The following is a 24,264-nucleotide window of genomic DNA, read 5'->3' on the forward strand; positions in this document are numbered from 1 at the left end:
TTTGTGATGGGTCCTAAAACATTCTGTCTCCTGCACAGACACACTTTATTCTTATGGTGGAAAGTGATTTTTGAAACAGAGGAGCATAGTTGTCTACTACGGTCTTCATCCCAGAGCTTCAGGTGATCTTTTCGATATTCTAGGCTCAGGTCATGGAACTCCTTGAAGATAAGAACCCAGATCTCAAACTTGATTTGAAATTGTATGTGAAGCCAGTATAGAAAGTGGAGGACAGGTTGGATGTGCTTGTGATAGTCTTTGTTGCTGTGGAGATAGAATACTGCAGTATTCTATACTACTTGGAATTTTCAAAACAATGAAGTCTTCATGCCCATGTACGTCGCATTGCTGTAGTCCAACCAAGAGGTGATGAATAATTTAGGCTAGTCATTGTCTGTTAGGCTGGGAGGGAGTGTCCTAGTAAAATCCTGTAATTTACCACTACTGGTTTTTGATGACTTTTGGAAAATGAGATGTATCTCATTTTAAATTCTAAGCATGAACTCTTTAGTCTAGTATTAATATATCAAAGGAACCTTGGTGGTTTTTAGAATGTACAACTCTTTATATCGAACCTGGTTAAGCAGTGGCCATTTTGCTATCATCCCAACTTTTAATTTGTTTGTCCCTGATACATCTGCCATTGATGGGTCACTATTGTAAGAGAAGGAATAAAGTCCCATTTAGGTAGTGTAGTGATCTTGCCTAACTTGACAGTGTTAGACACTAGTATATAATTTTCAATCTGGCCAGAGTTGCAGAGATGGAGTTAGTGATACAGCTGCTGGAACACCTGGACAGTAATGATTGGAATTTATCATACAAATCAGTATTTAGCCATAGGTATAATACTGAGAATGTGCTTGTCAGAGTTGTAGATGATTTGCTTACCACAAGGGATAAAGGAAACTTGTCCTGTCTGTTGATGGTATTGGATCTATCAGCAGGATTTCATACTGTGACTCGTGGACTTTAATTGCATGTCCTGATCACACTGGAATATAAAAATTGCCATGCTGGATGAAACCTGATATCCATATAGTCTGGTATTCTGTCTCAGACAGTGGCCAGTCCCAGATGCTTCAGAAGGAGTTGAGAACCCAGCACTAAGTGTGTGGGATGATCTGCATCCCACTTTGTCTCATCTTAATCTCTAATAATTAGAGGCTGGCTTAAGCCTGGAAGCATGAGGTTTAATAGCCCTTCCAAAATTCTTGTTAGCCTTAATTACAATAACTCTGTATATTCTTGTAATCAGTATAAATATCCAGTCCCCATTTTAGTCTCACTGAATTCTTGACTTCATTGGTTTCCTGTGGCAATGAGATCTGCCTTGTGCAGGGCCGGCTCCAGACCCCAGCGCGCCAAGCGCGCGCGTGGGGCGGCATTTTAACTGGAGGGCGGCAGGCGGGTCTGGCGGACCTTCCGCAGTCATGCCTGCGGGAGGTCCAACGGAGCCGCGGGACGACCGGACCTCCCGCAGGCATGACTGCGGCGGGTGCGCTGGTCCCGCGGCTTGTGTGGACCTCCCCCAGGCATGACTGTGGAAGCTCCACCGTAGGCGCAGGACTAGTGGCACGTCTGCTGGAGGTCCCGTGGAGGCGCGGGATCGGCGCCCGGCAGCGTGAGCGGCGCGGTGCGCCGTCCTGCTTGGGGCGGCGGAATTCGTAGAGCCGCCCCTGCCTTGTGTGAGCATATTTATGAATATGTCAAAATCATTCCTGATGGAAGGGTATCAGTCAATACTGTTGAGTGAATACATGTGGGGCTGTTCTGGACTTCATGTTGTATTCCTTAGGGTTTTGTGTTTGCTTTCATGTAGAGGGATTTGAGATATTTCTAGTCTGTTGGTAAAACTTGGCAGTACATACTACACAGTGCAGATGGTATCTGAAGATGCTTGTTTAACTCGTCCTTCACCAACCTGCGGGAGAGGAGGACTAGGACTAGATAGACTTGTTCTAAGGATATAATGTAGTGGCTTGTGTGTATATATCACTGTCCACTGCTGGATGGGATACCACATCTTCTGTTGGAAAAAGAACAGGAGTACTTGTGGCACCTTAGAGACTAACAAATTTATTTGAGCATAAGCTTTTGTGGGCTACAGCCCACTTCATCGGACTCACTATATGTTCCATTCTATGCGAAGATTATATATATATATATATATATATACACACACACATACAGAGAACATGAAAAGGTGGGACTGTCTTAAATGGGTGTTTTTTTTCCCTCCGCTGACAACAGTTCATCTTAATTAATTAGCCTCTTAGAGTTGGTTGGGAAACTCCCACCTTTTCATGTGTTCTCTCTCTCTCTTCCCCCCCCGCCATACTCACTATATGTTCCATTCTGTGCGTCCAAGCCCACGAAAGCTTATGCTCAAATAAATTTGTTAGTCTCTAAGGTGCCACAAGTACTCCTGTTCTTTTTGCGGATACAGACTAACACGGCTGCTACTCTGAATTCTGTTGGAGAGTCATCCTTTGTAGACCAAAGACTATGCTTATAGTGAGAATTTTAGGGTATTCTCTGTTGTTCTAGCACCACTACTGCTCCACCACTACTACCAGAGAACTACTACTAGCGGACTGGTCTCTACTATTTTTACCACCATGTCATTTAAACATGATCATAGCAGGATTGGACACCCTGCTGGTAGACATTATCTTTTGTTCTAGTGCTCCCACTGTTACTAGTACCCTACAACCACACCAGTTAAAAAGCAGTGGTGTGAGAACTCTCAGTTCAAATGCAGCCAACAAAGTTAAGAGTTAAACTAGATTGTGGGATAATTTTCTTACCACAGCCTGTCCCAACATAGTATACTTTCTCAAACAGCCTTTTTCTGGGCACTGCTGTGATCTGCTACTTATGAGTCATCCAAACAGCACCACAACACCTGCCTAAGTGCGTGGACTAAAAATACAATAAATACTTGATTTTACACTTGGACCAAGTTGTTGGGTATGTTAATTTTTTTTCCAGTCAGGGACTTAGTTACATTTTTAAAAACAAGGTGAGAACAAAAAGTGAGTATACCAACACTCATTCCCACAAATTAAAGAGAGCATGATAAATTAGCAGTAATAGTCTATAAAAGGAGTTCAGATACCCATGTCAATCTGGGTTGTTAAATTAATAGTTATTTGAAAGCAGAATAGATCCTCTTACGCTATTAAAGTACATCCTGCATTTGGTTTGTCTTAGAGCTTAAGATCTCTGAACTTTATACTTGCTCATGACAGGTCACATAGACTTCACATGGAATCAAGAGTGTTACCCAGTCCTGGAATTTGAACTGTGAACACCAGACATTTGGAGGAGAAATGCTTGTCTGACAGGACAGTGTGTGTAATGTACTGACAATCTTGTATGTGTAATATTGCCTCCTCTTAGTTCGAACATCAGATATAATCAAGCCTTTGTAATTATTCATTGTCTAGTAGTAGCTGGTTCTTAAAAAAACCAAACAATGTTAATACTGCTATCTAATACTCGCTTTCTAATGGAGACTTTTCTTTAGCTCAAGTGGTGGAGGCCTGTATTTTGAGAGTATGGCTGTTCTCACTGTCCTCAAGAATAGTATAGCTGGCAAGTAGTGTCTGTATATAAACAGAACATTAATTCATTATAGGATGAAATCATTATTAGATTCTTTTCATACAGCGATATGTTTCACTATCAACTTCTTTCTGTATGTTTCTTTTATGTTGCCTGATACAATATTAAAAACCTAATTTTTGTATGAAAGCAAAAAATGACTATAGTAGTTACCTTATTTTTGTAAGCACTAGACACAGTTGCTTTCAAAATGAATGCTACTTTTATTTTATTGTTAGAGGCAGGTTAAACTGATGAGAGTGACAGCCTGGTTGCTGTTCAAGAGCAGGGCTGTGACCTCAGCACACATGAGGTGCCACAGATGGTCCTGCAGTTAGTGTTGGCACAGAAGGTGAAATGACCCGTAGGTAATACCGTAATAGAATCTAGGTCTGCTGAAATTATACAGTAAACAAAGAATTCTGTTCTATTTGTTCTATATTAGTCTGGTCACCCCATCTCAAAAAAGATACATTAGAATTGGTAAAGGTATAGAGAAGGGTAGCTAATATAATTAGGGGTATGGAATAGTTTCCATATGAGGAGAGATTAAAAAGACTGGGACTGTTCAGGTTAGAAAAGAGACAACTAAAGAGAATATGATAGTGGTCTATACAGTCATGAATAGTGTGGAGAAAGTGAATAGGGAAGTGTTATTTAGCCCTTTACATAACAAGAACCAGCAGTAACCCAGTGAAATTAAAAGGCAGCAGGTTTAAAACAAACATAGGGAAGTACTATTTCACACAACACACAGTCAATGTGTGGAACTCGTTGCCAGGGGATGTTCTGAAGGCCAAAAGTATAACTGGGTTCAAAATAGAATTAGATATGTTTGTAGAGGATAGGTCCATCATTGGCTATTAGCCAAGATAGTCAGGGATGCAACCCCATGCTCTGGGTATCCTTAAACCTCTGACTACCAGAAGCTGGGACTGGATGACAGGGGATGGATCACTTGATAGTTGCCCTGCTCTGTTCATTCTCTGTAAAAAATATGACACTGTCCACTGTTGGAAGACAGGATACAGGGCTAGATGGACCATTGATCTGACCCAGTGTGGCCATTCTTATGTTTTTAATAAAATTCGTAGAATCATTCAGTTTTCATTGTGGGTTTTGAAAATCCATTAGGATGATAGGTAAAATCGCTCTGTGTAGGTATAATCAAAATTTATTCAGAAGCCCCACAGACTAAGACATGTCTTCATAGCATAATAACCATACTGTATTGTACGCTGTATTGGTGCACCTTTAATTTGGTTATTATTTTGAAATTGGTATTATCTGGATTTCAGAATCCTACATATTGTATGCATTCCAAAAACTGGATATTGGAGATGCTTACATGCCCAGGGGTGATTTTCAAGGGCAGTAAGGTTGTAATTACAATGAGCTTCTGAAAAGAAATCCTACAGAAGAGTCACAAGGGTCATTTAAGAATTGAGACGTGCAAACAACAAGCATGAGAGGTGCAGTACTGGCTGCAGATCAATCACAAAATTACTAATGTGGTAGGAAACTGTTTTTCATGCTTTAAATACAAGTCATGCCAACAGGCAGAGACACTGAGACCTCATCCAGTTCCACAAAGGCCTTAGGAGAAGGAAAGCGCTGATTTATTTACCTGGCAATCAAAGGATTATTTAATAGTCACAGATTATTCTCAGTGTCCAGAAATTTGCACACTGCACAGTACTAATAATAGTAAGACAGTGATAGCCAGCATGAAGGGAATCTTCTCCAGATGAAATCTTTAATCCAAATCCAAATTACGCCCAATCAAATGGACTTGTGGAAAGATCTATATGGACAGTAAAGAACTTTATGAAAAAGACTTTGACAGTGGGAGTGATTTCTATAAAGTTTTATTGGTTTGCCAAAGTACACTTTTGGAGAATGGCTTTTCTTTAGCTGTTAATAGGAAGAAGGATCAGATCTAATTTACCAATTAGTGATAACTTCCAGAAATCTCATAACAATGAATCATTAGAGAAGATCAAAGAAAATCAAAAGTGGAAGCAGAAATATTATTTTGACAGAAGGGCCTATGATTTCCCATCTCTTAACCTAGGTCAGGGGTCGGCAACCTCTGGCACACTGCTCTCCAGGGTAAGCACTCTGACGGGCCCGGCCAGTTTGTTTACCTGCCGAATCGGCAGGTTTGGCCGATCCCGCGGTTCGCCGTCCCAGGCCAATGGGGGTGGCAGGAAGCCACGGTCAGCACATCCCTGCCCGCGCCGCTTCCCGCCGCCCCCATTGGCCTGGGACAGCGAACCGCGGCCAGTGGGAGCTGCGGTCTGCCAAACCTGCCGATGCGGCAGGTAAACAAACTGGCCCGGCCCGCCAGGGTACTTACCTTGGTGAGCCTCATGGCAGAGGTTGCCGACCCCTGACCTAGGTGATAGAGTGTGCCTGAGGAATTGCACCTCTAATACTTGGTGCCAAAAGGGTAGATGTGGACTTTGGCATTTCTCATCTGACTGATTCTTTATCATCAATACACAAAGCAGAAACTGTCAAGGAACAAGAGAACAACTCAGATTCTAATGAAAGGCTGATACTGAGAAGATCAGAACAGGAGATTAAGTCTGTTCTGACTGTGGTTCATTCTTCACTAGTCCTAAACCCTTTCTTTTGTGAGCAAAAATGGAGAATGATACATGTTTATGCAGTCAACATCACGTATACATTGCACAGATGGTTCACTTTATAATCCTTCAGTGATAATTTTTAGTAGTTTGGAGACAGTATCAGAAGCCAATGCCAAAGTCTTTTTGTCACTACAGAGCTTTAGGAGAGCTGGGGCTGAGCACTTAGTATCTTCTCCTTTGGAAGATGCAATGCCATAGCTAATCACTCTGTGTGTGTGTGTGTGTGTGTGTGTGTGTGTGTGTGTGTGTGTGTGTGTGTGTGTGTGTATATCAATTTGGAGAGCCACAGTTTAATTGTCTTTTTTTTGTTTTTGTATTTGTTTAGAAAGTGGCTGAAGAGTGGCACTTACAGTACAGAAGAATATCTGTGCATGCTGGCATGTGTCTTTTGCTAGTGGAAATTCTAATGGCTCAAAATGTGAACTAAATCAAGTCTGACCTGTCACATGCTAGAGGTGAAACACACACAGAGTGGAAATCTACTGCAGTCATATCTTCCAAAGACATGAATTAAAGGTAAGTAGCCTTCTCTTACCTAATTATTTTATAATCAAGCTTTGTTGCTAATTATTTTTTCACATAATTTGCTGAATGGCCTACTGTGGTCCTTATAATTATTGAGCTTGCCTAGTACAATAGGTTGATATATCTTCATAATTCAGTCCATGCTTTCTTCCCTTTATTGAGCTGGCTAAATAATTTATTAAAAGTTGAGAGGTGCCTTCCTATAATAAACCTAGTAGCTTAAGTTACATTGTTCTCTACCTAGGAGAGTGCTTTTGTAGGTTATATCTTAGTTTAGTATCAAAGTCTGCCAAACAGGGGCGGCTCTACAAATTTGGCCGCCCCAAGCAATCATGCCCGGGAGGCGCCCCCGAGCCGCGGGAGCAGCGAACCTGCCGCGGGCATGACTGCGGAGGGTCCGCTGGTCGCGCGGCTCAGCTGGACCTCCCGCAGCTGCGGACGGTTCGCTGGTCCGGCGGCTCCGGTTGAGCTGCCGCAGTCATGCCTGCGGGAGGTCCAGCTGAGCCGCGGGACTAGCGAACCGTCCGCAGTCATGCCTGCGGCAGGTCCGGTCGTCCCGGGGCTCCGGTGGACCTCCCGCAGGCATGACTGCGGCAGGTCCACTGGCCCAGCCTGCCGCCCCCCTGGGAAAGGGCCGCCCCAGGCGGGTGCTTGTCCCGCTGGGCTCTAGAGCCGCCCCTGCTGCCAAAAACAAAACAAGAGAGAGGTAAATTATGTTGTTTTGTTTGTTTTAAAGGACAATATTAGAGGCACCCAGAAGACTTGCTATACTGAGGGGCCCTTTCAGAAGTTATAGCTGGGGTTGAAGCTCTTGTAGGAGGCAGAAACCGATGTAGTAGCAGTGATTCTGAAGAGCAGATCAGTTCAGCAGCATGGGAGAGGAGCAGCAGGGTCCTCTGTAGAGCTAGCTGAGGGCAAGTGTCTGCAAACCTCTGACTTAATGAGGTGGAGGCAGGATAGGCTCCAGCACACTCTGTCCAAGACAGCAGTGAAGCCAGTATTTCTCACCTTTAAATAGGCAGCAGATGGTGGGGTGCTAGCATGGCAGAGAAAAGCCATCCCACCACAGAAGTGCAGCTTCATAGATGTAGTCTCGAGAAGTGAGAGCAGAAAGAGCTACAGCTAGTTTCACTGCAGCTTGAAACTGCCTGCCCAGGCTCTGATCTCATCCCCATCTCTATGCTTCTAGCAGGCTGGGATACCCTATTACTTCTCCAGTTGCAAAGGTGGTCCCTTAAGAACCACTGGTGGGAGAGAATGGAGCAATGTCTGCACAGCTGGCCCTGTCTTCTGCCCCACTCCCATTAGAATGGGGGAAATCTAAATTTCTGGAAGTCAGAAGGGGAACAGGACAAGGGAACTGGGCTTATAAGAGTCATGGCTCCTTTCTCTCATGAGTCATGGGTGTAAGATTCAAATTTTCTATACAGAATATCCATTGTCCACCAAATAAAAGGCTTTCAAGTGGTCTTTTACAATATGGCACCAGACAACCTTGAATTGCTGCTGCTGCTGCTGCCAGCATAATCACTTAGCCTTTTGAATAAACATTCATTTCACTTAGGAGGGAAACATTTTTCTTACTTATTAATGAAGTTGGCTTATGCTTTATTGTTTAACAATGAGGTCTTGCCCCAGGGTGGTGATATTCTGCAGTACTTCCTGCAAAACGTTAGAGCACTAAATCATGTTTAGTGCTCAATGGCTAGACTTACTACAAAATATCCCTAGATCTTTTGCTTAAATATAACTAAAGCTGCTGTAGATCAAATAGCAACTAGAATTAAGAGAGGAAGCCAAGTTTGAAAAAGAGCACTAATGTTACTGTCTTTACAGGATCAAAGTTTATAAGGAAGCTGAGTTATTGCCATCATGATAGCAAGCACTGAAATCTTATTTTTGTTGTGTTTTTCCCCATAAAAACATAATCCAATATAAAATGTATTTTAATAGTGCTGTAATTACAGAGAAATTTATAGTCAGAATATAAGAACAATATTTTTGTTGAATAAAAACATAGTCTGATTTGTATGCTGTGACAAAGCTCCAAGTCTGTATTGGTGGGTCCTGCGCTTCCTGGCGGATTCAGTGGCCTCAGAAGCTCACTAAGGCCCTCAATATGACCCACCATACTGGGAAAGGGACCATTTGGTCTCCTGCCTGGACCAAAGTCTGTTTCCCCTCTCAAAGGGATCTCTGTAGATCATGCAGGGAGGGAAGGGGGGAACCCAGGCATGCCCTCTACTCCGGGTTCCAGCCCACGGACCCTAATGGTAGCAGCTGTTATCGGCTTCCCTCCTTCACTGACGCTGCTTTGATTCCCTGGGCCACTTCCCCATGCTCCCCTTTTCCAAGCTTCACCCTTACCTTGGGGTTCAGTAATGCTTCCTGTCCTCCAGCTCCTTTCACCTGGGCTCCTCTCAAGAGGACTGGAAAGGTGAGCTTTTAAAGCAGTATAAGTGGGACCTTAATTGGTTCCAGCTGTCTCCATTAGCCTATCAGCCGTAACTGACTCTTTCTCAGCTAATTGAGGTCATGTGCCAGCATTAGCCTAACGACCTTAACTGGTTAATTTGGCATCAGGTGTCTTGATTGGCCTGGAGTAGCCCTTGTTTGGCTATCCAGGGAACAGGGACCTGCTCATTCTGAGGCTGATATACCTGCCTTCGACTACCCTCTTATATCCTTCTGGCCTGAGTCTGTCACAATGCATACAGTATATATTAAAATCCATATTGTAATTGGCATCAAATAAATAGGTCCAATTGATGTTGTGCAAAAGTACAACAGAAAGAGTTTTAATGTTACTATGTCATCGCCGTGGTAGAGACTTAAGTGATTTTTTTCCCCTCCTCTAACATATCATCTGTGAAGTTTTATCCATTGGATCTGTATCAGGTTCAAGGTAATCTGGGTTAAACAAATGTCAAAGTCAACTGTTTCTTGCTGTATGAAGCTTTCAGTCTTCGTTGTTGATAAGAGTGACGGGATATGGAACAGTTTCTCTTGAGCTGTTATAGCATTATCAAAGTATGAGGGAATAAAGGATTGATTCTTCCTTATTGAACTAATTAGGAATTTTGCCATTGACTATAGTGAGAACAGGATTAGACCCAAACTATACTCCACTACAGTTTCATCTGGTGACCCAGTCTAAATTCTTATGTAGTTAGTGACCATCATTGTCAAACGTCTAAAGTGAACTCCTGAAGATACATTTAGTGTGTGTGCTCTCTCTCTCACTTCACTTCAGTCAGCAGAGGTTGGACTTTATCTTTTTTGTCCTCATGTAAATTATGGAAAAGCTGGGTCAAAGAATTGTGTTATACATCTTGCTCATGGTTTGTGGTCATCCTGATCTTCTGGGAGAAGCCAGTTTGTGGTCATCCTGATCTTCTGGGAGAAGCCAGTTGCTGAGAAAGTTCTCTCTTCTGTTCACCTGAGGTTCACTTTTGACAGGTCTGTTCCAGTAGCTGAGAGAGCAATTCAAACTGTAAAAATAATTCTTAAAAGAATCTAACTTGGATAACACAGCCTCTTAGCCTGGTGGACTATTGGAATACACCTAGAGGAGCAGGTGATCCTAGATCTCCTATGAGGACCAGATTACTGACTTCATCAAAATTGTTACAACCCAAGTTGATACAAGGAGACATACTAAATAGCTTAAAGTTCAAACAAGCAAAACAGAAATATTTCTTTGACAAAAACACATAGCCTTTATCACCACAGAAAAATGGAGAGACTTTGGATTAATCAGAAAGGAGCATGCAAGCCTGCAAAGGTGATTGATCAACATACTACAGAAGAAGGAGATGTCTATGGAAGAAACCAAAAGGATTGTACTCCTGGGGGAATTCTGTGCCACTGAGCATGTGCAGAATTCATGTCTCCTGCAGATTTCTTTGCTTCCCTGCAGAAAAATGGCTTTCTGATGGGGAAACAGGGAAGCCAGAAGAACGACCCTCCCCAGCAGTATGTTTTAGGTGCTCAGGCCAGCTGGCAGAGAGGTAAACCACTGTGGGGTGGGGACAGGACTAGGGAAGACCCGGCTGGTGGCTCCTACTCTGCGCCAGGCTCAGCTGCTAGACCCGGCTGAGCTGGGGAGTATGGGACTTCCTCTTCCCATGCACAGCATCCAGGGCCGGGTCAGACCAACCCCCAGATTTCTCCCCCAGCTGCAGAAAGCTCTGCAAACTCCCTCCACCCCCACTTCCTGCACCCATTGCTCCTCAATTGCAGGGGGGGGATCCTTGTACAGGGAGCTGCTCAGCCCTCACACATCCAGACCTCCTCATACCCAGACCCTCCTACTGAGCCTCACACTCAATCCCCCCCCCGATGAGCTCCACTCCCGCTGCACCTGGACCACCCAGATGAGCCACCCACACCTGGATCCCCACCCCACCAAGCCCCAACTAGTTGCACCTGGATCCCCACCCTTCTGAGCCCCACTCCCCCATGTTGAGCTCTATCCCCCCACATCCAGACCCCCCCGCTTAGCCCCAAGCACCTTCACCTGGACCCCCCCTGAAGAGTCCTATTACCCCCAATCCCCCCTCCCCCCAACAGGGGGATATGGTGGCTATTGCCTCAGGACACTATTATCATTTCCCTTTTTCATTCTGAAATGTTGATGATTATGTAAAATTTCATATTTATAATATGCCAACACAGAACAAATAACCAGCTGTTAACTTTTGAGAAAAGTTACCTTTTTAATATTGCTAAACAAGTGAAATTTATTGACATACAGAAAATTATCTAGAGTTTATGGTATGATAAGCAGACTATCAAGTAACCCAACAGCTAAATCTAATATTAATTTTCAGACTTCACTGATTAAGACTAGGAAGTGAAGTGTGATGTTGCCATGGGGAATTCTATAAGATAAAGCGCAAGAAGAACTGAGCTAGTAAATAATTGATATGGTTCTAAGATTAGGAATGATCATTTACAGTCTGTTCTCTTTGATACATATGCATATTTTGTACATTATAAACTCTCAAGCAACACATAAGCAAATTATGTGACAGGTTTCATGCAGAACTTTAATATACAGCTCATATGTGTGCATAGGTACATACAATTATATATAAAGTTACTGCAACATTAAAGTTGAGAAATCAAGCACATAACTGAGACAGTTACAAAATGTATGGCTTTTAAGATCATATTAACTTTGCCATCCTGTGTATATCATAGTATACTTTTAATAACAATATATTAAGGTATGCATTTAACAGGGAAGAGAGGAATGGGAATACATATGTGCTTTGTGGTTGAGATAATAGTGCGCCAGAAACCTTAATATTTTTAATAGCCTGTCTGAAGTAGGGTGACCAGATGTCCCAATTTTGGGATCTTTTTCTTATATAGGCTCCTATTATCCCCCACCCCCTTTCCTGATTTTTCACATTTGCTGTCTGGTCACCCTAGTCTGAAGGCATGACTCTTTAACTTTAATCTTACATAAGATTGCCCCTGCAATATTAGTTTCCTAGATTTTTTTCCCCTTTTCATTAATTTTTTTTCCAGAGGAACATAAATGAGGTACTCTTAATTAGACATACTTAATTGAGGGATACTTGATACAGGAGCTCACAAGAAAAATGAAAGCACTTCACAAGTTTTCAAAAAGAGAGAAGATTGATCCTGGCAAGTGTTACTTTTGAAGTCCAAACTCTATCCTGGTAAAATAATTTAACAAATATCTAGAAAGTTTTTTCTTAATATGTTGAGGAGTGATGAACAGTAAGCAGCATGGCATTATAAGCAATAATCTTACCTGATAAAATTGTTAAACTTTATGCATAGAATTATATAATGAGTGAAGGGACACAATGGGTGTAAATATATTTAATCCTTAGAAAAGGATTTTACATATTATCTCTCAGAAATAACTCTAATCGCTCTTGGACTGAAATGCTATCGTATTGATTCAAAATTAATGAAGAATTTTCACCAAAGGAGTTATGATAAACAGCAATATACTGGTCTGGAGAGAGGTGTCTAGGGAAAAACTGCAAAGATTACTGTTAGGACCAGTCCTGTTTAACATTTTACTGCCTAGAACAGGTTTAAAAAAAACCCAGCATGCTAATGAAATGTGAAGATTATATTAAATTGGGAGACACCATAACCTTCCCGTAGTAAGTTCTACAAATGTGCATAAACACAATACACCCATCTTCTCTTACTCAAACAAATGTAGACATGCAAATTTAATCCTTATAAACTAATCAAGCCATATGTTTTGGGAAGATGTTTCTGGGAAGAGAGCGAGGTGGTGTTTTTTTTTTCTGTTTTTATATATTATGTTCTTGGGCATGAGTCATATAAGAAATGAAATAGGCATAAAAGTGATTAGAGTGTTTTTCTCAGCTTGTCAGTAATATGATTGAATAAAGCCTATTTCCCATAGATGAACTCAAGAGAGAAGGTATGGGTTGGATTTTTGGATTTTTGTCTATCAGACAATTGAATTATGCTTAGTTAGTTTATGTTGTCTGCATTTGAGACCAAGGCCAGCAAAATAATTAAGCAAAAGAACAGAAGTGGAATCTGTTGTAAATATAGAATTTTACTAGAGACACAAAGGTTTAAGTACAATGGGTCCAGGAAACACTTAATATAGGGTATTAGAGGGGTAGCCGTGTTAGTGTGGATCTGTAAAAGCAGCAAAGAGTCCTGTGGCACCTTATAGACTAACAGACGTTTTGGAGCATGAGCTTTCATGGGTGAATACTTCATGCATGTGACGAAGTGGGTATTCACCCACGAAAGCTCATGCTCCAAAACGTCTGTTAGTCTATAAGGTGCCACAGGACTCTTTGCTGCTTTTACTTAATATAGGAAATCCCAACAAGGGAGGCTCTAACATTGCTACGCTAAAGAGGAAGCTCGTATTAATGAGGGATATAATATGTAGTACATAACCAGTATCTGGAGTTCAGAACCTCCGTTTGTTGTAAAGCTACACAAATGATGGCCTTAGCACACTTCTTCATTTTTAATAGTCTTTGAGAAGAAAAGCATGGCTTGAAGAGGAAGTAGAAATTGGAATATTTATGCTAATAAGTGGGTTTCTGCAGGGTTCTGACTGTGGATGACAGAGGTATGCAGACCTGAAGAAGAGCTTTGTGTAAGCTCGAAAGCTTGTCTCACTCACCAACAGAAGTTGGTCCAGTAAAAGTTATCTCATCTACCTTGTCTCTCTAAAGGTGTATATAGTCAGTGATAAAAGTGAAACATGTTTGGAATTGTAATTGCTTCCTCTTCCAAAAGGTTCTTGATATGCAGAGAAAGAGTGATCCCCCCCCCAAAAAAAGAAAAAAAAAGACTGCAGTTATAACATAAATGATATGTAATTGATAAATGTGCATTATCTTCCTGTGGTTAAATAATGGATTTTTATTTCATGTTTCTCCAGTAACTATGCACTGAATAATTTTCACTGTGCAGCTGCAAAAATGATAAAATGGTTTCTTGGTACTGTATCCAGTATTATAGCAGATCATTGGAAAACATAATTAATAAGTAAGACAGAGGTTTGGGACTAATTCTAAGACACAGATGTTCTGGAATATGGGGCTCATGCATCCACATGTGAACTTCCATAATATGCCTATGACCATAATTTTTTTTTAGTTTATTCTTAAAAGAGGGAGGCCTGTGGCAGAGGATCTAGGATCTGTCAATAATTTGTTTTATGATGAGAGAAATTAATAAAAGAAATTTTTTTAAGGTCCAATCTCAGCTATCTCTGTATCCAGCAGACACTGGATATATTCATGATGAGGGTGTAAACTAGTTCCCATAGAGAGTAACAATGGTGCAGATCAAAAGTTGGTCACCATACTTAATCTTAAAAAATTGAAATCCCCAGTGCTTCTGATGTACCCCAGCCTTCCAGCCTCCAAGGCTGGGAGATTCTCAGAAGTAATTAGGAAGCACTCATTGTTTGGCCTTCCCTTCTGCACTCAACCCTTGAAATGGGACTTCAGGTCAAAGGCTCGTTAGTATCAATGTTAGTGAAACCTGCTGAGGTAATGACTCTAACCTGAGGCAGACATGAGGGGTATGTCTGAAAATGCATGCTGACACAGTCAGGGGGACTTAAAAAGCAGGTCCTGGATGCAGAGAGAGTTGTCTGGTATCTAAATAGCAAGTGATGCTGACAGGCTAATCAAAGAGAGAAAAATGGGGATAAGAAATGAAATACTAAGGGTCTGAATCTGGAAAATATATCCACAATCTTTTCAAGTAGCAACATGCAACTTCTGGATCTTCTACAAGTTGAGTTAATCAAGGGAATGGCCAGGCTGAAACATCAATAAACCTTACCAGCTTTGCAGTGAGAATATGCAGAATTTATGGAGACGTGGGAGATGAGCAGCTCATGGAGATGAGCGCCCCAGCTCCCATACTCAGCAGCTTGGTCCATCCTTTCTCTCTAGCTCCTCAAGCCAGAATATGGCATCCCCCTCTATGGGAACTATAAATTTATGTTGGAAGAATAGTGCCTTCAGCCCAGAGACTGGAATTAAAAAAAAAAATGAATGAGATGAGTTGCCTTTGTCTCCATCCCAGGTATGGGTGAGAGTCTCCCACCACTAAATTATCATGTTGTGTTTTATGGGATGTAATGGAGTGGTCCCAACCCCTTCATCTTTGCTTTAGGACCTCAAAATCTGAACAGGCAGGTAGTAGGTATTCTTTGAGTTATTTGGTATCTTTGTTCCCTTTGGCTGTTTGTGAAATAGAGTTGTAAATTAAAGAGAGATTACTATCCTTGGGATTTGGGACTTTAAAAATTATTCTACAGTAATTTAGTAAGGTGGGTAAGATGTTGCCATGCATCAAGAAATCAGTGAGATATAATTTCTGTGAGTCTGGTTGACATTCTGCACTGCATATTCCAATTCTGCTGAGTGAAGTCCAATGTAGCCATTAGAGAAAGTAAAAGCAACAAAGAATCCTGTGGCACCTTATAGACTAACAGACGTTTTGCAGCATGAGCTTTCGTGGGTGAATACTCACTTCTTCGGATGCAAGAAGAAGTGGGTATTCACCCACGAAAGCTCATGCTGCAAAACGTCTGTTAGTCTATAAGGTGCCACAGGATTCTTTGTTGCTTTTACAGATCCAGACTAACACGGCTACCCCTCTGATACTAGAGAAAGTAATTCTCCCTGAATATGAGGTAGCAGCTATGGCTCCGTGGCCCAGGAAGCTCATGGAACTTCTAGGGGACAGAAGTTGCCTTTCAGCTATGTAAAGCCTAAAATAAGGGGATAATTTTATGCTGCAAATATTGCAGCATTTAGTTCTAGAATGGATTCTGAGGGGGGAATGTAGGACATCGCTGCAGTATGTTGTATTTGTCTTTAGGGAAGCAGCTGGAGGTGGGAGGCAGTTGAGATGTGTCTGATCTACTAGTCACTTAAAATGTCATTACAAACAATGGAGAAGAGATCTAATGCTCCATAAATACTGCAGAGACAGAACCATTTGTCTTTTTCCCTTTTCAGGGATATATGAAAAGAAGGTAATAGCTGAGAAAATTATAGTATCTGAGACCCATTGCATACTTACAGGGGCTTTAAGCTAGGAGGAAAGGAATTTATTCTCTTTCCATTATTTAAGGAATAAACTTGTATTTCAGTAATCTAATATTCATTTCTTTTCCTAGGTTTTATGTCTGGTTTCTTCTGTTGGCATGGTGGTTACTGAATATTAATAAATTGCCCCCCATTTTGTATGACCATACTGGAGTGTTTTCATGTAGATAAAAGGGAATAACGTATTTGCTTTTTTCAGGCTATGCTATCTCTAGCTAGATTCAGTAAAACTGCCCAGCATCAATAGTTACAAACTGAAACTGAGTTGTGGTGGTGACAGCAGTTGGAAAACCCTTTGTCTCATAGATTCTACATAGGAGCCTGATGTCTGTGATTGCTACTGGTACTGTTTCCTTTCCTATCTGCTTCCAAATCTGGGGAAAGATCACTATCACAGCTACCTTTTTCCTTGAAAAAATTAATATCCTTTATTTTAATAATGATGCTGACTACATCTGATTTTTGTCATTTTGCAGTTTATTTGAAGGTATTTTACTAGGAAAATCTTGACAGATATAAACACTGTATCCAGGGGAGGAAATACACAATTTGTAAGAATTTACAAAGGTTATCGCATGCCTAGGTATCTCTAAGAATTAGGATGATAATATTTGCCCACATTTTCTTAAAAGGACTTTGACATTTAAAGATGAAAAGTACTATAATTGCTAACTATTATCACATACAATACCATGGCAATAGGCACTCTCAGAACACAGATGTTCAATATTCAGACCACCACCAATAGTTGTATATAAGCAACTTTCAACATACAATTCTTAACATTTTCAAAATATATTTTAAATTATTTTTACATCAGTGAATTTTTGTCGTATTAAAAGCAGATTATTCAAAATGCTGCATACATGATCTACAAATGTCCCCATGAATTTGTCTAAAATTCATATCTATATACAACTTAGGAATTTTCTTAATAAGTTCCTGCCTCTATTCCTATAATGGTAGGAAGATGTCCGAAGCTCCAGTGCCATTGAATGACAGGTCTGGATCTTCTCCCAAGCACAATGGAGACAGAAAACACTGCGAGTCTTGCTGGATGTGAATGTTTTGAGAAAAGTTTTTGTCCAATGAGAATAAATTTTCCTTTGGTTTTGTTAGTATGGATTTTGAATAGTATTCATTGCTTAATCCTCAAGAAGTGCATTGATAGTATGATTATGACAACAGTGGCTTATTATGGGGCTGAAGAAAGCAATATAGATTGCAATTACAAAGACTTCCTTACAGACTCTTTCTGAATTGTTTAGTCCGTCTAAATGAAGTCAGCTTTTAAGGAATTTTGTAACTGGAGATCTTTTTTGATGTATCCTTTCGTTATAGCAGAGCTTATTCTTCATTCCTATTATTCTGACTTTATTTGTGAGATTCAATTATGTGAAACACATGACAGCTAGAAAATGCAATCACTTAAGGTATTATTCAGAACAGTTGATACCTGGTCAAATTTCTCTCTCTCTCTCTCTCTCTCTCTTTCTCTCGTAAAACACAAATTTAATCCATAAAGTGAAATATATATACATATATATACACACATATCACTGTAACTTTAAGTAAAATATATAGTCCAGTTTTCTCACTTTAAAGCTCAGTTCAACAGAAGGTTTTCTCTCTGACGTTAACTCTGTTGGTGACTATTTAAGCAGCAAGTTGATTGCTACAGCTGACTGGCTAAGAATTGTGCACATCCTAATATTTTCGTTATGCTATCTCCCCCAACTCTCCATCCCAACCCACTTGTTTGTCTTAACCACCTATTACGTTTTGTTTTTTACACTGTATGCTCTTTGGGGCAGGGACCATCACTTTCTGTGCATGTGCAGTGCCTAGCGCAATGGGGACATGACCTGGATGGTCTCTAAGTGCTACTGCAATATAAGTTAATATTTCTAACACAAATTAGAAACAGCTGTGCCACCCTGTTACACACTTGCATATAAAGTATCCTGAGAGAATACAGCTTGGGCCTGATCTTTCCCTGCTCTTCTGTTGACAAAATTAATTCTACAATGTAGAATAATCAGTGACCCCCTCTCCAAATGGAACTTTAGCATGACTGGTTTTACAAAAGTGTCGATAACACGTCTCAGATCTTCAGATAGTGCCAATCCCACAGTTGATGTTTTTGTATCACTCAGCAGGAGGGTTGATGTATTCTGTTGATGATGGGAGAAGGATGCCTGGACAACAGAGGCCTGGTCTAACATTCTTGTCTTTCAACTTGTCACTGGTAGTGATGTCAGGAAATAGTCCAGCTCGGGAGAAAGGCTGAAGTTTATATTTTGTTGTTGTCTCTGTTAACAAAAGCCCTGGTATACACTGTTTGGATCAGAGTGAGAATTCCACCTGCTTACAGATTCAAGGATTCAGTAGTCTTCATGGCTGTGCCAATGACACTTAAGGAGGCAGAATAATGGGGAGTTGCAGAGCCAAGGAGTTTTTATATATATATATCCCACTTCGTTGGTTTTAACTTTAGCTTTAAGTGTGTAAAGTGGCTTAGAATTTTTCTTCAGAATATCTGGTACACTAACACACCATTTAAGAAAATGAGAACTGCCCATACCGGAGAGTCAGTTGGTAACCACTTCCCATTTACACACAACAGGAGTTTCCTACTGTAAAAAGGAGTCTATCTATTAGAAAAAAATGTTATTCAGCAGTTGTGCATGAGAAACTAATATTCTGGGATGGAAATTACATTCAAACATGTAAATTATTGTTACATTTGCAAACATGTTGACAAACTATGCAATAGACAGAAACATCTGCATAGTTTCTCCTGTACTAGAAAATACTTTCAGAAACATGCTTAAAAAAAATCCTGTAAAACAAAATGAAACATAGATGGAGATATTTCCTAGTTAAGTGTGATCCTACTCAGGTGATGAGCCGGCTTTTGGACATATGTGAAATGAACCTTTTTAAAAGGAAGAATTCACTGTGAATAATGTTACCAGAATCAGAATTGAAAGTAATGCGTAACAAGAGAATAAACTGGGTTATGCAACAATTCATATATTTTATGAAGAAGTCATGTTTGTATTTTTTAAAATTCCTTCTGATACTAGACTTTTAGTCCTGACCGTAATTCTTTCACAAAGTACCCATCCTTCAGTCCATAAATAATGTCAATTTTACCTCATCAGTTTTTCTTCTTGACTTCAGTGAGTAGAGAAAATGATTTCAAGCTTTTAAAAATCAAAGATTCATATCCATTATCTCCGTTTTCACCATCCAAACGTATGATCTTTGATTTTATCTTATTCTTTCTTATTACCATGTCAGCCCCTAGATACTAAAGGTGCTTTGTAAATGTCTAATATAGCAAATACCTGGTAATAAGAAAGTTTTCAGGCATAGTAACTAGATAAACTGAAATCTTATTCAGGATTTAAGGTGGGGAGGGAGAATTAGCACTGATGATACTCATTTCAAAGGGACATTATCCTTACTCCTCTGTATGCATTATTTGTGGTTATCTAAGCATATATTATAGTCTTAACATTATATTAATCACACTTTTTTGGGGGAGGGAGATATTTTAACTTTATCTTCATTCATTCTCCTATGTTACATTTCTGAAGAAAATAACATGTTTCATAAAGGAAGGGTGAGAGTAATGTATTTTTCCATTGTAAAGAAACAGTCAGTTCCTGCATCTCTCTCTTTCTAATTTCACAGTTGCAAAAGTTACTGGAGTAGTTTCTCTGTTTTGAACCCCACCCTAACTGTTGCTAGGCAGATGAGCTGTGTTGCGTAAGCTGTCAGTTACTGAACAAGCACAGAAGCCATAACCAGCAGTGTTACAAACAGCCAAATTCTGGAGGAAATAACTTCTAACATGTACAGTTCAGAACAAGAATATCAAATGTGGAAAAAATGAAAGGGTGAAGTTGTATTAGAAATACAATAAAAAAAAAAACAACAAAAAACACAAAACCCTCCTGCCAGCAGTAATGACTTTGAAGGAAGAATATGAATGTCAGAAAATAATGGACAAAGTAGTAATTACTTTTGAAACTACTGAAAATATATGTTTTGGAGCTTTAATTCATATCAAGGTGAGCTGTGTTTTTAAATGTATTGTGATCATGGTTATAGTGGGCTGGACTGTGAATCCAGATGTGAACATTCTTCAAGATTGGGATTGTATTGATGGGAGCTTCTAGTTTGGGCCGAACTTTGATTCCTGTACTGGTTGATAGCCTTGATGAGCTACACAGTTTTCATACACTGGTCTCAGTTTTATTACATACATCTGATATAATGCTCTAATAATCCAAATCTTAAAACTCTAACTCTAATCTTGAAACTGTCATTTCCCCCCCCACACACATAGTCATTGTTACAATTTAGGGCAACTGTACCTGTATTCTCCCTTCATGGTCCCTTGAGAGAACCCCCTCTAGGCTTCTCAGCTGTTCCCTCCCTTGGGTAGAGATCTGTGTGCATCTCTCTCCTGACTGAGGCTTTTCCCGGTTACACAGTTCGCTGCTTACACTGTGATAGTCCCAGCAAGCCAGACAGCCTAAACAAGCCAGTGTCTGCACTTTGCTTTCTCTTTGAAGGCTTTGAACAGTGTAAAATCCAGTAGTTATGTTACCACACAGCCCTTTATAAGTAAGCATATTTATTCTTAAAATGAAAGCATTACAGAGAAATCAAATTTAAAAATTATAAAAGTTTCTATATGCATGCTAATAAGCTCACCAGAGGTCACCCATCAGTCTTATGGGGCCTCAGGAGGCCTAAGTCCTTCCAACCCTTCCCAGGAAGGATTGAGGGCCCCCTGGGACAGATGGTCCTGTCCGTTTGCTGGGTCAGAAGGAAGGCCCCAAGTCAGTTTAAACTCAGGCTATTTATCCAAAATCCTTTCTTTGTCTGTTGGTCTCTGGAGAATCTAGTGTGAACTAGCCTCTACAAGTGATGGTACTTCTCTGGTGGTATTACAACCTGAGTGAATTTCCAAATTACCTCCCTCCCACATACACACTGTTCTTAGTTCATGGAGGAGCTGTGGCTGTGGTCACCCTCCCCGATGGAATTACATATACAGTAGAACTTCAGATTTATGAACACTAGAGTTAGAATCTGACCAGTCAAACACACACCTCGTTTGGAACTGGAAGTATGCAATCATGCAGCAGCAGAGACCAAACCCACTCCCCTCCCAAATAGCAAGTACAGGACAGTACTGTGTTAATTGTAAACTACTAAAATAATAAAGGAAAAATTAAAAAAAAAAGATTTGACAAGGTAAGGAATGTCTGCTTGTTTCATTTAAATTAAAATGGTTAAAAGCAACATTTTTCTTCTGCATAGTCAAGTTTCAAATCTGTATTAAGTCAATGTTCAGCTGTAAACTTTTGGAAGAACAACCATAACATTTTGTTCAGAGTTACGAACATTTCTGAGTTAGGAACAACCTCCATTCCTGAGGTGTTCGTAACTCTGAGGTTCTACTGTAATTCCTGTCCTACAATTATACATAAACTTAATATGGTAAACTCTCCCGAAGTTATTACAGGAAATGGCCATATCTGTCACAATCATATGGTAAAATGATAAGTTGGCCAGTTTTTTTTTGTTAATTGCAAGTGAAGATTTAAGACGTGAATGATAGTCTTGATTTGACTAATACTGTAAACTTGGCTGATAGATTTTTTTTTAAAGGCCATTTTGACTTAGCTGAGAGCTTTTTAGCTCCTTTAAAAAGTCATTTTCCTTTCTGTGTACATGTGAAGTCCCCATAACATATATATGGGACAGACCTACTTCCTCAGTGGCTGCTCAATTGCAAACAGCTTGATTGACTTCTGGGGAGTTGCAATCACACAGAGTGCTCTCTACTCAAAAGCATTTCTCCTTCACTAGACAGATAAATAAAGTTGATTTTTACCCTTATGCAGCTACCTAGTCCTGCCTTCTCACCCAAACAGCAGTCAGTCTCTTGGAGATTATTATTATCATGTACAAATCACAACAAATGCACCCACTGCTGTACAGGAGTAGCTTAAAATCAAACAAGTTGCATTGAAGAGCTTAGAATATAAAGGTATGAGGAAATACAAACAAAAGATACATAGAGAGACATGTGGCCATTAGGTCACAGAATGTTTCACAGAAGAGGTGGGTTTTAGGAGTTTTTTGAAATTTAAGATAGAGGGAGCTTGGCATAAACTAGTGTGAGGTTATTCCAGACATGGGAAGTGGAGGAAGAACCTAAAGCAACAGCAAGGTAATGAGAATGAAGTGTGAGGGTAGGAACTGGTAGGAAGATTCAGACAGATGTAGGCAGTTGCAGAATTGTGGAGTGCTTTGAAGATGAGAAATTTGAATTTGACAAGGAAGAATAGTAAGAGCCAATGCAGAAATTTAAGACCACTGCCTTTTTTATATACTAGTATTGGTGGATTCTTCTCTATCTGACTGGAAGTATGATAGTTACCTTTCTGAGACTGCCTTTCCCTTGTTGTGGCAATTAAGGTCATCTGAGAAACTCTCTTTTTAGGTTCTTGGAATGTCAGTTCTGTGTATCCCAGCTTCAGGGCTTTCTCAGTTGAGGGGCCCTGTTTCTGGAAACCACCCTGGCTGGCTGTCCACCATAGCACCAGAGGCGGCTCTAGGATTTCTGCCGCCCCAAGCAGGGCGGCACGCCGCGGGGGCCGCTCTGCCAGTCGTTGGTCCCGCGGCTCCGGTGGACCTCCTGCAGACGTGCCTGCGGAGGATCCGCTGGTCCCGCGGCTCCGGTGGACCTCCCGCAGGCATGCCTGGGGATGCTCCACCGAAGCCGCGGGACCAGCGGACCCTCCGCAGGCATGCCTGCGGGAGGTCCACCAGAGCTTCCTGCTGCCCTCCTGCGGAACGCCGCCCCAAGCGCATGCTTGGCGCGCTGGGGTCTGGAGCCGGCCCTGCATAGCACAATGTGTGATGTTCGTATTTTGCTTAACTTATGTCTAACTTCTGGGTTTTATTTGTCTTTGTTTTTGGTTGGATAGTGCTGCTACCTTTTGTGGATGGTTTATAATTTGTTAAACAAACAACCCTCCTCCGCCAAAAAACCAAGCAAACAAACAAAAAAACACCTAGCTGTTACGAGAGGTGTTCTAAAAAGAAACATTCTTCACACGTTCTATATGTGGAACTGTCATTTATGTGAATGGAAGATCCATGTGAGACTCCATGCACTAGAAATCCATGTTATGGAAACTAGATGAACGGAGTAGATTGGAGAGGGGGTATATTGTCCTTACAAATTTAGAGACCGAGCCTGCCCTCTGTATCAAAAGGTAAGCTTGTGCATTAAATGTTCAGTAATGTTTTTGTTATACAGATCTATTTTTAATATGCTGCATATTTTTCACCATTGATTCCCTCACCTCTTCAAATTCACACATGTTCTTGTGTAAAATCCACTTTACACCTAAAACAATGAGGAGTCCTTGTGGCACCCTAAGACTAACAAATTTATTTGGGCATAAGCTTCCATGGGCTAAAACCCATTTCATCAGATGAATGGAGAGAAAAATACAGTAAGCAGAATATATTACTTTACACCTAGTTACAGATAGACAAATGCCATTAACTGCATAGTGCAACAGGGCCAGAAGAGGGTGATAAAGTGCTGCAGCTGATACTCTCATTAGCTTCTTACCTTTTAAAATCATTGTGTACTGCTAATAGAACAGAGTTTTTTGTAAATGAATTTTTTAGATTTTTTTATTATGTGTAATACCATTTTATTTATTTATTTATTTTTGTGTAGGCTTGGTTTTCATTTTGCATGAGGCTGAGACTTTATTCCAAGAAAGTCCTCTTCCTAATTAGTAACA

At 40.6% G+C, this 24,264-nt stretch overlaps 1 protein-coding gene across 3 annotated transcripts in view; it reads left to right on the forward strand.

Moving 5' to 3' along the window:
- The first annotated feature begins 311 nt into the window (after nucleotides 1-311).
- The window catches only part of FRY (FRY microtubule binding protein), a 385,515-nt gene continuing 361,562 nt past the window's right edge, over nucleotides 312-24,264 (forward strand). For all 3 annotated transcript variants that reach the window (XM_039535002.1, XM_039535008.1, XM_039535030.1), the window contains exons 1-3: nucleotides 312-366; nucleotides 3,255-3,379; nucleotides 6,589-6,779. The gene's annotated coding sequence lies outside the window, so the exon portion shown is untranslated. The remainder of the gene's footprint in view (nucleotides 367-3,254; nucleotides 3,380-6,588; nucleotides 6,780-24,264) is intronic.

Source organism: Mauremys reevesii, linkage group 1 (genome assembly GCF_016161935.1).
Source record: "Mauremys reevesii isolate NIE-2019 linkage group 1, ASM1616193v1, whole genome shotgun sequence".
Taxonomy (NCBI): domain Eukaryota; kingdom Metazoa; phylum Chordata; order Testudines; family Geoemydidae; genus Mauremys; species Mauremys reevesii.